Source organism: Orcinus orca, chromosome 1 (assembly GCF_937001465.1).
Source record: "Orcinus orca chromosome 1, mOrcOrc1.1, whole genome shotgun sequence".
In the NCBI taxonomy this organism is placed as follows: domain Eukaryota; kingdom Metazoa; phylum Chordata; class Mammalia; order Artiodactyla; family Delphinidae; genus Orcinus; species Orcinus orca.
Window position 1 is genome coordinate 183573679 of NC_064559.1, and position 13320 is coordinate 183586998.

At 47.6% G+C, this 13320-nt stretch overlaps 1 pseudogene; it reads left to right on the forward strand.

Moving 5' to 3' along the window:
• Positions 1-1863: 1863 nt before the first annotated feature.
• Positions 1864-13023, forward strand: LOC101276740 (ATP synthase subunit g, mitochondrial-like; annotated as a pseudogene).
• The last annotated feature ends 297 nt before the right edge of the window (positions 13024-13320 follow it).

Genomic DNA, 13320 nt, shown 5'->3' on the forward strand with positions numbered 1-13320 from the left:
TAGTACAGAATACAAGCGGCTGCTGGAAATACCTCAGGGCAGCCACCCCAGCTGAGCCAGGGAGGCTCCTGTTCACAGGTGTGGGTCTAAGGCAAAGGGTCTGGACAGACAGAGGGACAGGTACAGATGGGAAACCAGACTTACAGACAGACATGGAGGAGGAAGAGAGGGAGAAAGGCGAGCTGATGTTCCGAACACAAGGCACTGCTCACATCACCTCATTTCATCCCCACAACAACCCTTTGAGGCCCTTCATCTTATTAGCCCCACTTTGCAGATGAGGAAACTAAGTCTTGAGAAGATCAACGTGAATGGTCCAAGGGCATCCTGCTAGGAAGTGGCCCAGAAGGACTGTCATTCCAGGCCTGTCTGGTTGCAGAACCCAGGCTCAAACCAGAGTTTGGGAGCCCTTTCCTGGTGTCTTAGCTCAGGCTGCCATAACAAATTACCATAAACTAGGCAGCTTAAACAAGCATTTATTTCACACAGATCTAGAGGCTGGGAAGTCTGAGATCAAAGTGCCAGTAGATCCAGTGTCTGGTGAGGGCCCGCTTCCTAGTTTGCAGATGGCATCCTGTATCCTCACATGGTGGAGAGCAGTGAGCAAGCTCTCTCATGCCTCCTCTTAGAAGGACAGTAATTCCATCACAAGGGCTCCATCCTCATGACCTAATTACCTCCCAAAGACCCCATCTCCAGCACCATCACATGGGGGCTTAGGGCTTCAACATATGAATCTGGTGGGTGGGGGACACAAATATTCAGTCCATAGCACCTGGTATGGGAGGAGGGTGCTTCCCTCAAGAGAGGCCCCCAGGATCCACTTTTCCACAAAGAACAAAACCGCAAAGCCCCAGACAGTCCCAAGAGCTCTCTGTCCAGCAGCCAGGAAACACAGAGACACTCTTGCTGGGTCCTCCTGGTCCCCACCTGCCCCTCGCCCAGGCCATTGGGCTGCAAACCCACACCACCTGCAGCCTCCTGCCCAGGAGCATTAATTGAAAATTAATCCGCTCAGTATGTGCCGATGTGCAAATCAAAGCTAAGTGTCTCAATTAGGAAGAGAAATGGAGTCGGGCGCTCTTCTCAGGTGCTGGCTTATTTATGGGGATAATATCATTTTTAATGAGGGGAGGTACTAAAAGGCACAACAAATGCAACATTTAATAGAAAAATATTACAGCATTCCATCAGCAGAACGCCGTCGGGAGGGTGGATTCTGGGGTACACAAACAACTAGGGATCTCTCTATGGTTGCGTGGGCGCCTGTGTATGCGCATCTGTGTGTGCACAGGTGTCTGTGTCAACACACATTTCCACATTCGAACACGTGAGAATGTGTACACTTGGGGTGGGGGGCAGTTCTCGGGGGAGAATGAAGCATTTTTGCTACAGAAGGTGAATTTCCCAACTGCTGCCCAAAGTCCCCCATTCAAGGTCCTGGGCCAGCCAAGTAGGAATTCATGGTATTTTCCAATATTAAGGGAGATCTGGTCCATCTGGTCCCTGGAGAGTTGTAGGTCTCTGTCACCCACCTCTTTGGAGAATCATAAAGGGGGAAATTATACCCTTGGGCTCTAGCCTCCTCTGGGCTCTCCTTGCCACACATGGGCCATGGTTGTCCCAGCCAGCCACATCGGTGTCAACTGCAGGGCAAGGCCCTCTGGGCACCACCCCACTGCCCCAAGCTGGAACTTAGGCCCAGCTGTCCCCTTCAGCCTTGGTGTCAGGCTCAAGAGACAAGGACTTTGCTTGCCAGGCTCAAGTCCAAGTTCCCACCTCCACTGCCCCAAGTGCAGCACAGCCCCAGACCCAGGGTCTGCAGCCCCAGCTCAGGATGGCCTCAGCTCTCCCATCTGCGGAATGCGGAAGCGGTTGAGGTGAGCGGCTCAGGATCCAGCCAGCCCTCCCAGCCCCCCACACAGCCTGCACGCACTGACCTCCTCACCTCTGCTCATGTGGGACCCCCTCCTAAACGCAGGTCCCAAATCCCGCCCTCACTTCCCTGCCTGGAGCAGCAGCCCGCTGCCCCTGCCACGCCCCACAGGCAGCATCTCTGACCACCCCACCCTCCTCACCCATCAGAGGGGAATACAAGAGGGCCTGCCGCACAGTGAGGCGGCTTGCAGCAGGGAGTGACTGGGACACATAGCGCACTCGGTGTAACCGCATCAGCGCGTGGGCCAGAAGGGTTCACACTTAGGATGAGCTTTATCCCTGTGGTCAGGGTTACAACATCCGCCTCTGCCACCTCTTCCTCGCCCCATACAAACCCTGGGCAGCACAAAGTGGGGCTTTTATCCCTATTTCTCAGAAGAGGAACCTGAAGTTCAGAGAGGTTGAGAGACTTGCCTGAGGTCACACAGCAGGTGTGAAACATCAAAAGGTTTGCAGAGGTTCCAGAGGACACTAGAACCCAGGCCTCCTGGGGCCAAGACTGGGCTCTCTCATCTCAGAAGAGACTGGAGGCTCTAAGCCAGGGAACTCAGGTCTAACCTGGCTATGCCTCCCACCAGCTGTGTGACTTTGGATTTGTTACTTAACCTCTCTGTGCTTCTGTTTTTTCATCAATAAAATGAGGTGATAACAGCACTTACTTCATGGGGTTTTGTCAGGGTTAAAGGAATACCCATAAAGCACATAGAATGGGGCCTGGCATGTGATAAACGTTCAGTATGTATTAGGCCACGTTACTCCCAAATCGTTCTCTCCCTAGTCAGGCAGCAAGGATCATCCATCAGGCAGTCTGCCGAGGTCCTCCAGGCAGGGCCTTCCCCTCCCCCAAATGCCCAGCACGCGTGCCAAAGTTGGATTCCTTGACCTGGGCAAGGTGCCTTCCTGTACGTTGCCGTCATTCACTGAGCTGCATGCTCGTGCTTTGTGCATCTTTCTGTGTGTATGTTAGACTTGAATTGTTTTAAGTACAATAACAATAATAACAAAATAAAACCTAGCAGGGGGCAGGGGCATTTGTGCCCAGTAGAGGGGTTCTAACTGGGTGGAGGTGCTGGTGGTGCTGGTGGTTATTCATTTGTCCGCCTCCACCTCCCCTTACGCTCCACGTGAGGAGCATCTATCTCCTTTCCTGCGGTACCCCAGCACCATTAAACTGTCTGGACGTGCTAGATAATCAATTAGCACTGAAGAGAGCAAGGGGGCTGAGGGTGGGCTCTACCCTGGGTGGAGATCTGAGTCCGTGGGCCCTCAGTCTCAGGAGTGAAGACCCCCCACCCCAGACCAGGAGGCCAAACTGGGGGCTTCCCCCTCCCTCCCAGACCCTAGACACCTCCAGATTCACGACATTTGAAAGTTAACTTCCCGCAAAAGTCACTCTCCAAGATTAATATTTATTTCTTATGAAATTTAAATTTTTCAGCGTAATGAAATTTTTATTTCTCGTGAGTTATGGATAAAAATATTTATAACTTTCCCTTTCGCGCCACTGAGGATGGGGCTTAGATGGAACCAATTACCCAGGCGGCCTCCTCCTGGTGACTGCTCTGGGGTCAGGGCAGAGAGGGGGTCAGAAGGGCTGGTGGGGTGGGAGCGGATGCCCCCCAGGTAACAGTGTCGGCCCTGCTTCCTGCATCTGAGTAGTAGGGGTGATGGGTAAAAGGGGAAGGCTCAGACCCACCCCACCCACAACTCCCGGCAAATAACTCAGCAGGTGCTGGGAATTGGGGCCAGAGAGAGGCCAGAGGAGGCTGGGAGAGGACACAAAAATTAGGCCAGCAAATGAGCGAAAGAGAGGAAGGAGCGAGAGCACCCACATCTTCCCGCCCCAGCATGGAACATGGTGGAAGAGCCTGTCAAAGCCAGCCCTTGTTGCCAAGGAGATTGTGGCTCTGGGGCCTTTCATCATTTTGTGCCCAGAATCATCATGAGTGTGCCTTAGGTGAGGAGCAGCCTGAAGGGCACATCAGCAGCAGACAGCGGGGAGGTACAGCAGGGAAGCCACAAGTTCTAAAGCCAAGCAAGCCAGCATTCAAATCCTGTTCTGAATGACCTGGACATGTTTCATAACCTCACTGAACGTCAGTTTCCTCATCTGTGAGATGGGGGCCCGAAGATGGCATCAGATGATGTGTAAAGGGCCTGGCACACAGCTCGGGTTCCATTAATGGTAGAGGATCCTGTGCTGTCTATCTACTGACAGGGAGCTCACCACCTCACAAGGACAGTCAGCTTGGTTGGAAAAATCCATCTTCTCACTGAGATGTACACCCTGAAAAATGGGGCTCTCTGGACACCCTCTTATTGCACATGTGTTGCTCTAGAACACAATTCCTTCAGGCACTGGGAGACCAGAGCCCACCCTCAAAACCTCCCACACCCATAACACGGGCTACCAACACAGCCTCAGATCTGCCCACAAACGTGCTGCCTTGCCAGGAGACTCCATGGGTCCCACATGGCCCTTGATGCAATAATGTTACGAGGGGCACATCATACAACTGCCTTCCCCAAATAATGACATGCGCGAGACATGCCACCAACAGGGCTGCACTAACAGTGAAGGTTAAGCAGACACTTGCCAGTCCCTCCTTACCCCCTCCCCCGCACCAGATCTCCGAAGTCCAGACTGGACAAGGGCTGCGTCTCACCTCCCTAACACCCCTGGGGCCAGGACCAGGCTCATTCTTCCTCCTCACCTTGCCCGGGATGAAGTTTGTGTTAGCTAATTAGACCTGTCACCGGCCCTGAATCATTCCCGGGCTGGGCCGGGGAGGCCATTAAGCCGGAGATGGATAAGTGCTCAGCCTGCCCCGCTCCGGAGATTCACACGGCTCGGGCTGCGGAGGATTTATAAGCTTTGTTAAATTTCTAATTTAGTTTAGAATGCAGTGCCATGGTCTCAGTGACCAAGCCGCATGGGCGAGAATTAACACAAGTGCGCCCATCCCTCACACTCCGGGAAGACGGCGGCCTCCGCACCTCCCACGCCAGCCTTGGGTCACAGGCCAGGGGCTGCCGAAAGACGGTGTGGTCCGGTGGGCAGCCCCAACCAAGCCACTGAGCACACCTGCGCAGCTCCAGGCCCACAGACGTGCCTGGCAAAGAGCTGCAGGCCAGCATCTGTTTGTGGCTGATTGCTGGTTTGCATTTGTTGTCTGTTTATTCATTTAGGGGTTTTTTGGAACAGTTAATATACTCACATGGTTCAAAATGTAGAGTATAAAGGATACCCAGAGTAAATCTCTCTCCCACCCTGTCTCCCAGCCACCCAGTCCCCCTCATTGGCAAAAACCACTGTTATTAGTTTCTAGCAAATCCTTCAAGATTCACACACACCAACAAATATATATATATCCATACACACACATTCTTTTCTAGTATATATACTCTTTTTCCCCCTTGATGTACACCCTTACGTACCTTGGGGTTTTTTTCACATAATACCAGATTTTAGGAATCTAGAATAGAATGCCCACTGATCAGCATCAAACAGGCCTGGGGTGGAATCCCAGCTTTGCCCCGTGGTGTACTGAAGCTGGCTCATCCCCGCTCACAAGAGCCAGTTGTGAACATCACTTCCCAACCTCAGGTTCAGTGATGCATGTTGGTAGCTTGAAATTCCTTGAGAGTATCTACACCATAGACATTGACAAATATGACAGACAGAGGCTCCAGTCTCCACCAGCTTTGCCACTTGTGTGCTGTGTGACTTCAAGCAAGTCATTTGACCTCTCTGAGCCTGTTTGTTCATGTCTAAAATGGGTAAGAAATAGTATCATATCTGTGGTGTGCCTGTCCCGACGCTGGGCATGAGGGATCCAGAAGTGAATCAAGCCCCAGGCCTGCCACAAGGGGCTCTGCTCTAGTGGGAGGGGGACAGAGATCTATATGGACAATGCCATCATGCTACAGAAATAGGCAGAACAGGGTGACTCCAGGACAAGAAGAACCAGGTGGGGGTGGGGTGGCTTCGCAGAAGAGGTACCCTTTTAGGCTGGGCATTGAAAGATGGCCAGATATACGTATATAGTGAAATATTACTCAGCCATAAAAAAGAATGAAATAATGCCATTTGCAGCAACATGGATGCAACTAGAGAATGTCATACTAAAAAAAGTCAGACAGAGAAAGACAAGTATTATATGATATCACTTATACGTGGAATCTAAAAATTCATACAAATGAATCTATATACAAAACAGAAACAGACTTACAGACATAGAAAACAAACTTATGGTTACCAAAGGGGGAAGGGATGGAGAAAGGGATAAATTAGGAGTATGGGATCAACAGATACACACTACCATACATAAAATAGATAAGCAACGAGGATTTACTGCATAGCACAGGGAAAAATATTCAACACCTTGTATTAAACTATAATGGGGGCTTCCCTGGTGGCGCAGTGGTTGAGAGTCTGCCTGCCGATGCAGGGGACGTGGGTTCGTGCCCCAGTCCGGGGGAATCCCACATGCCGCAGAGCGGCTGGGCCCGTGAGCCGTGGCCGCTGAGCCTGCACGTCCGGAGCCTGTGCTCCGCAACGGGAGAGGCCACAATAGTGAGAGCCCCGCATACTGAAAAAAAAAAAAAAAAAAAACTATAAAGGGAAATAGCCTGAAAATATATATATATGTGTACAACTGAATCACTTTACTGTACACCTGAAACTAACACAATATTGTAAATCAACTAAAATTCAATTTAAAAAAAGAAAGAAAGATGGCCAGGAAACCCAGATACAAAAGCCTGGCCCTGGAGGGTAGAGTTCCAGAGCCAGTCCCAGAAAGCAGACTTCATTTCTTCCTAGCTCAGAGAGAGGAAGTTGCTTGCCCAAGGTCGCACAGCACGGAAGTGACTGAGCCAGAACTCTAATTCAGATCTTCTTTGCCCAAAGCATGACGCGATCTCCAGCTGCATTGTCTGCTCTCCACCCAGTCACCAAGCTGTCTTGCAAGACAGCTCACGGCACTGGGAGGGCTCTCAGGGGCACTTCAGACTCACACGGTAAAGGAGGTGCTCTCTGTAGCCTCCTGACGGAGAACACACCCTGTGACACAGGGCAGTCAGCACGGTCAGAGACCTATCCACACACTTAGCCTGAGTTTGGAAAAGCAAAGGCATCCGGCACCTCCGCCATCCCTGGGCTCCCCTCCCCAGAACACCAGGGGCTGGACCCCACTAGGGGTCCACTGCTCCCTTCCTTCCTCCTGCCCTTTCTTGGCTTTGATTCTTAAATCAAACACTCCATTACTTCCTCTCTGAGGAGCATGCTCACTCAAGGGGGAGCAGATGGGGAAGTAAGAAGCCCAGAGAAGAAAGGGCACATCAACCCCAGAGTGTCCCAGAGCCTGAGGCCTCCAGGGAGGGGTCAGCGTGACTCTGCGCTCTTGTCTGGAGACCTGTGTGACTGACAGGCAACTCTCCACCCTCCTTGTTCACTCATTCAGTAATGCCCATAGGGCACCTCCCGCTGCGTGCCACGTGAGAGACAGGGCCCATCAGGGAACAAGTCAGGCAAGGTCCCTGCTCTGGTGGTACTTTCATTCTGAAAGGGGAGACGGAGTGCAAACCATAAACCAGGAAGTTGTCTAATGTCACAAGGTCATAAGTGCTCTAGGAGAACCAAAACAAGCGGGTGAGATAGAGAGGGACCAGGTGTGGTCCAGGAAGTCCTCTCTGAGGATGTGACATCTGGCCTGTCACCTGAATGACAGGAAGGAACCAGCCCCATGAAAATCTGAGGGTAAGATATGCCAGGCAGAGGGAACAGTAAGTGCAAAGGCTCGGAGGCTGTGTCTGAGCTGGAGGAGAGAGCGCTCGGGAAAGGGAATGGCCCCAGGGGGCATTGGGCGCACCCAAAACAGCGTGTGCAGTATAACCAAGCATACCACATGCTGACGTGTGACTTCAAACTGTCTTTCCTACTCTCTGAGCCTCAGGAGTCTGAGGGACGATCTGGAGTCCAGGGCGGGGCCTTCCCCAACCTGAGGGAGGGGCAGCAAATGGCTCAGCCCTGGAGGAGGCCAAGGGCTAAGACAGGTTTGCCAGGTGTCTGACTCCTTGGAGTGACCCCAAGAATAATAGGGTCACCCTGCTCAGTGATGCCAAAGGGTTGACTTGTCCAAAGCCACAAGGTGATTTGGGGTCCATGACATGTGAGAAGCCACTGAACGCCCCCCCCCCCCCAGTTTTCATCCTAGTGAGCCCGCTTCTTTCTCTCCTCCCCAGGAAGACACAGGTGAATCATTTCCTGGGGTCTGTCTCTATCTAGGTGGGAGCCATGAGAGGGTGAGCAGCACGAGTTGACTCCATACCCTGAGCCCCCGGAGTCAGGGCTCCTAGAAAGCCTTCCCACTGCCCACACGCACTTACACCACCTACATACAAGGGTCGTAAATGATGGTCAATCACAGTGACTTCTACCAACCCAAACAGGAGCTACAGAGCCCCTGGTCCAGAATCTCGGCATCGAGCGCCCCCCTGGTGGTGGTCATGGCAATCCAAAGCTTGGAGCCACCAAGCTCTGACTGAGAACACCTGGCCCAGCCCCCTCCAGTTGGGTGCGGAATTGAAGGGCAAAGCCCAGGACTCATCTGACACAGTGCACAGTGAGGGGCTGGGGGGCTGACTTTCAGTCAGTGGGCCCGTGCCAACTAGAAAAGGCCATGCCCTGAGATGGTAAAGGCTTGTCCACAGTCACACAGCAAGTAGGTTGTACCTAGTGGCCAAGAAGAGCACTCATTCATTCACTCTGCTTCATTGAGCATCTACCGTATTCCAGGCACTCTTCTAGGCATAGATAACCCAAGAGTGACCAGGATATAGTCCCTGCCCTTGTGAAGCCTGCATTGTACTGAGGGAAAGGGATGATAAGCACATGAACAAATAAATATGCAGGGTGTCAGGTGGGAACAAGTTCAATGATGGAAAATAAAGCAGAATAAGAGCAGAAGCAGCAGGGGCACTGTCTTAGGTCAGATAGTTGTGAAAGGGCTCTATGAGGAGGTGATATGTGAGCTGAGACCCATGAAGAGATTGACAGGGAACTATCCAGGGGAAGGCGTTCCAGGCAAAGGAAAAAGGAAGTATTCTCTAAAGGAGGGGGGTCCTTGGCATGATCCAGTAGCAGTGAGAAGGTGGGTGGCCAACGTGGAGTGAGAAAGGAAGACAGGGGAGATGAAGTGGGAGAGGTGGTGGAGGTCATATACTAGAGAGTCCTGTGTACCGTGATTAGGACTTTGGGCTTTATCCTAAGTTGTGTTAGGAAGACATTGGAGGGTTTTGAATGATCATGATGGGGCTAGCATCTTTAAGGGCTCACTGGCTGCTGAAGGAAAAAGACTGTAAGAGGTTAAGAAATGAAAGCAGTTAGTTTGGAGTTGGGAGCCTAATGCAAGATTCTAGTTGAGCAATGACAGTGGCTTTAATCCGTAGTACGGGTAATGAAAGGGTCTCAGATTTGAGATACATTTTGGAGGTCAAGGCTAAATGAGTTTCTGAGGTACTGATATAGAATGTAAGGGAAAGAGAAGAAAAGAGGATGAGACCAAGGCTTTTTGCCTGAACATCTGGCTGAATATTTCCTGGGATGAGGAAGACAGAAAGGAGAGATTTGTGAGAGAAGACTCAAGAGTTCCATTTTGGACATGGTGAGTTTGAGGTGCTAGCCATGACTATTCCAAGTTGGATATAAGACTCTGAAGATCAGGGGTGAATGTGGGAGACATTAGCATATAGATGGTGTTGAAAGACATGGAGAGACTTCTGCTTCCATCCAAGGTGAGGGAATAGAGACCAATTTACCCTTCCACCTGAAACAGCAAAAATAAATGATACAAAGCAGATGGAACAATAGTTTTCAAGACACTGGACATCAGAAAACACAATATCCCTAAGAGACAGGAAGCAAACAAGGTGAGCCTTAAAATCATCTTAGCTTACTGCCTTGAGAAAGTTTCCAGGCTGCAGCAGAAAAAAAAATGGGACTGGAGGTGATGCCTGTAAAGCCCTGTGAATTGAGGAAGTGGAGTGAGAGAACAGGGAGAGACAAAGATAACCAGAATTTTCAGGACAGAGTACTCAAGACGAGAGACACACATAGAGGGAGAACCCTGGAGATCTGGAGAGGGCCCCCTTAAGTCTTCATCAGAGTACTAATCAACATGTGTGTATAAGGAAAATACCTAGGGTCAGGCCAATAACAATCCAAAGGTATTAGAGGGAATGGCATCCAGGACTCCTACAGGACCTGGAATAACATCTGTGCTCACCAAAACCAGAAAACCTCAAAATTCATGCAGCACTGGGTAGAATACTCAAAAGAACCTTGCCTCAGCAGTGAGGAATAATTATCCCTAGACTAAATGCTACTCTGTTCCCACCTGACAAATATTAAAAGCAAAATCCAAAAGGATCAAACTCTTCCTGCAAATAAATTGCATTCCACAACAGAGTTCAGGAATACAAAAATAACCAGGAATACAAAAACACCTAATGTGTGTGTAATTGGAGTACCCAAAGGGATGCGAAAATACCCAAAAAGGTAAAAATCACAATGTCTGGCACCTAATCAAAGATTACCAAGCATGCAAAGAAGCAGGAAAATATGGTCCATAATGAAGAGAAAAACTGATCAATTGAAACTGACCCAGAACTCACACAGATGTTAGAATTAGCAGACAATGACATTAACACCATTATTATAGCTGTAGTCTATATATTTAAATTGTTAAGTGGCAGCATTTAAGATATTAAAAAGACCCAAATCAAACTTATAAAGATGAAAACCACAATCTGAAGTGAAAAATACACTGAGTGGGATTAATGGCAGATTAGACATTGCAGAAGAAAAGAAATGAATGAACTTGAAGACATAGCAATAAACACTACCCAAAATGAAACACAGAAAGAAAAACAAAAAGAATTTAAAGGGGGTATCAATGACCTGTGAGACAACTTCAAGCAGCCTAATATATGTGTAATTGGAGTTTCCAAAAGAATAGAGTGGGGTTAATCTGTAATTCTAAACCCAGCAAAAATATCTTTCAAAACAAAGACAAAATAAAGACTATTTCAGACATACAAGAGCTTAAAGATTTCATTAATAATAGTCTTTCATTATAAGAAATATTAAAAGACGTCCTTCAGTCAGAAGAAAATGATACCAGATAGAAATATGGATTCAATGAATGAAAAACACCAGAAATAGTAACTACACAGGGAAATATATGAGTTTTAACATTATTTAAACCACTTTTTAAAATAATTGATTATTTAAACAAAAACAATAACAATGTACATTGTGGGATTTATTATATATATATATAGAATAAGTTAAATGTATGACAACAATAGGATAATGGCTGAGAGATGGGAAATGGAAGTGCAGTCTTGTAAGAGTCTTACACTCTACATAAGTGGTACTTTGAAAGTCGACTGTTATAAGTTAAAGATATATACTATAAACCCTAAAATAATGACTAAAATAACAAAACTAAAAATTTTAGCTAACAAACAATAGAGATAAATTAGAATCATAAAAAAAGTCCAAAAGAAGAAAGAAAAATATTTAAAAGGAAACAAAGAACCGGTGGGACAAATATAAAACAAATAACAAGATGAGAGACTTAAGCTTAACAACATAAATAATCACATTAAATGTAAGCGACCCAAACACTCCAATTAAAAGGCAGAGACTGTCAGATTGGATAAAAAAGCAAGAACCAACTAAAGGCTGTCTCAAAAAAGACACATTCAATATAAAGACGCAAAAAAGTTAAAAGTAAAAGGATATAAAAAGTATGCCATGCTGAAACTAAAAAAAAGAAAGCTGGCATAGCTGTATTAATATCAGACAAAATAGATTATCAGATCAAAAATAGTACCAGAGATAAAGTTCATTCCATAACAATAAAGGGGTCAATTCACACAGAGGACATAAAAATCTAAAATGTTTATGCACCTAATAACAGAGCTTCAAAATACATGATGCAAAAAGGGTTAGAACTGCAAGGAGAAACAGACAAATCCACAATTATAGTTGGAGATTTCAACATTCTTCTCTCAACATTTGCTAGAACAAGTAGAGAGAAAATCACTAAGGATATAGAAGACTTGAACAACACTATAAATAACTTTGACCTAATTGACATTTACAGAAAACTCCACTCAGCAACATCAGATTGTGCATTAGTTTCAAGTACCCATGGAAATTTTAAAAGATGGAGTCATAAAACAAGTCTGTATAAATTTAAAAGGATTCAAGTCATACAAAGAATGTTCTCTGACCACAATGGAATTAAATTAGAAATCAATAACAGAAATATATGAGAAAAATCACCAAATACTTGGAAACTAAATAACACACTTTTAATAACCCATGAGTCAAAGAAGAAATCAAAAGGGAAATTATGAAGTATTTTGAATCAAATGAAAATGAAAACACAACACAAAAGAAAAACACAAAATTAGTGGTATGCCGCTATAACAGTACTTAGGAGGAACTTTATAGCATTAAATGCTGATACTAGAAAAGAAGAAAGGTCTCAGATCATTGACTTTCTACCTTAAGAAACTGAGGGGTAGAGGGGGAAATGGGTGAAGAGAATCAAAAAGGACAAATTTCCAGCCATAAAATAAATAAGTCCTGGGGATGTAATGTACAGCATGGTGACTATAGTTAATAATATTGTGTTATGGGGTGACATTCAGCCAGCCAGTGGGGGCAATGGACTTTCTGTCCTAGAACCACGGCCCAGTTTGTCCGTAACTTCACAGAGAAGGCCCTGGCACTGGTCAACGCTGCTGTGACTTACCTGAAGCTCGAGTGGCCACATTTTGGCACTACGCCAAAGTTGAGCTGGTTCCTCCAATCCCTGCTGAGATCCCTACAGCTATTCAGAGCTTGAAAAAATTTGTCAGTAGTGCTCAAAGCAGTAGCTTCAAACAGCTCACAGTTAAGGAAGCTCTACTGAATGGTTTGGTGGCCACTGAGGTGTGGATGTGGGTTTATGTTGGCAAGATCATACGAAGCCAACGAAGCATGGCATCGTTGGCTATGATGTTTGAAGACCAATCTTTAACATGTGATTGTATTTGCTTTATTATTTGGGTGTCCTTGGACCATGTATGAGCAGGCTGGTATTTGAATAAAATAAGACAATGTGGGGCTTCCCTGGTGGCGCAGTGGTTGAGAGTCCGCCTGCCGATGCAGGGGACACGGGTTCGTGCCCCGGTCCGGGAAGATCCCACATGCTGCGGAGCGGCTGGGCCCGTGAGCCATGGCCGCTGAGCCTGCGCGTCCGGAGCCTGTGCTCTGCAACGGGAGAGGCCACAATGATGAGAGGCCAGCGTACCGCAAAAAAA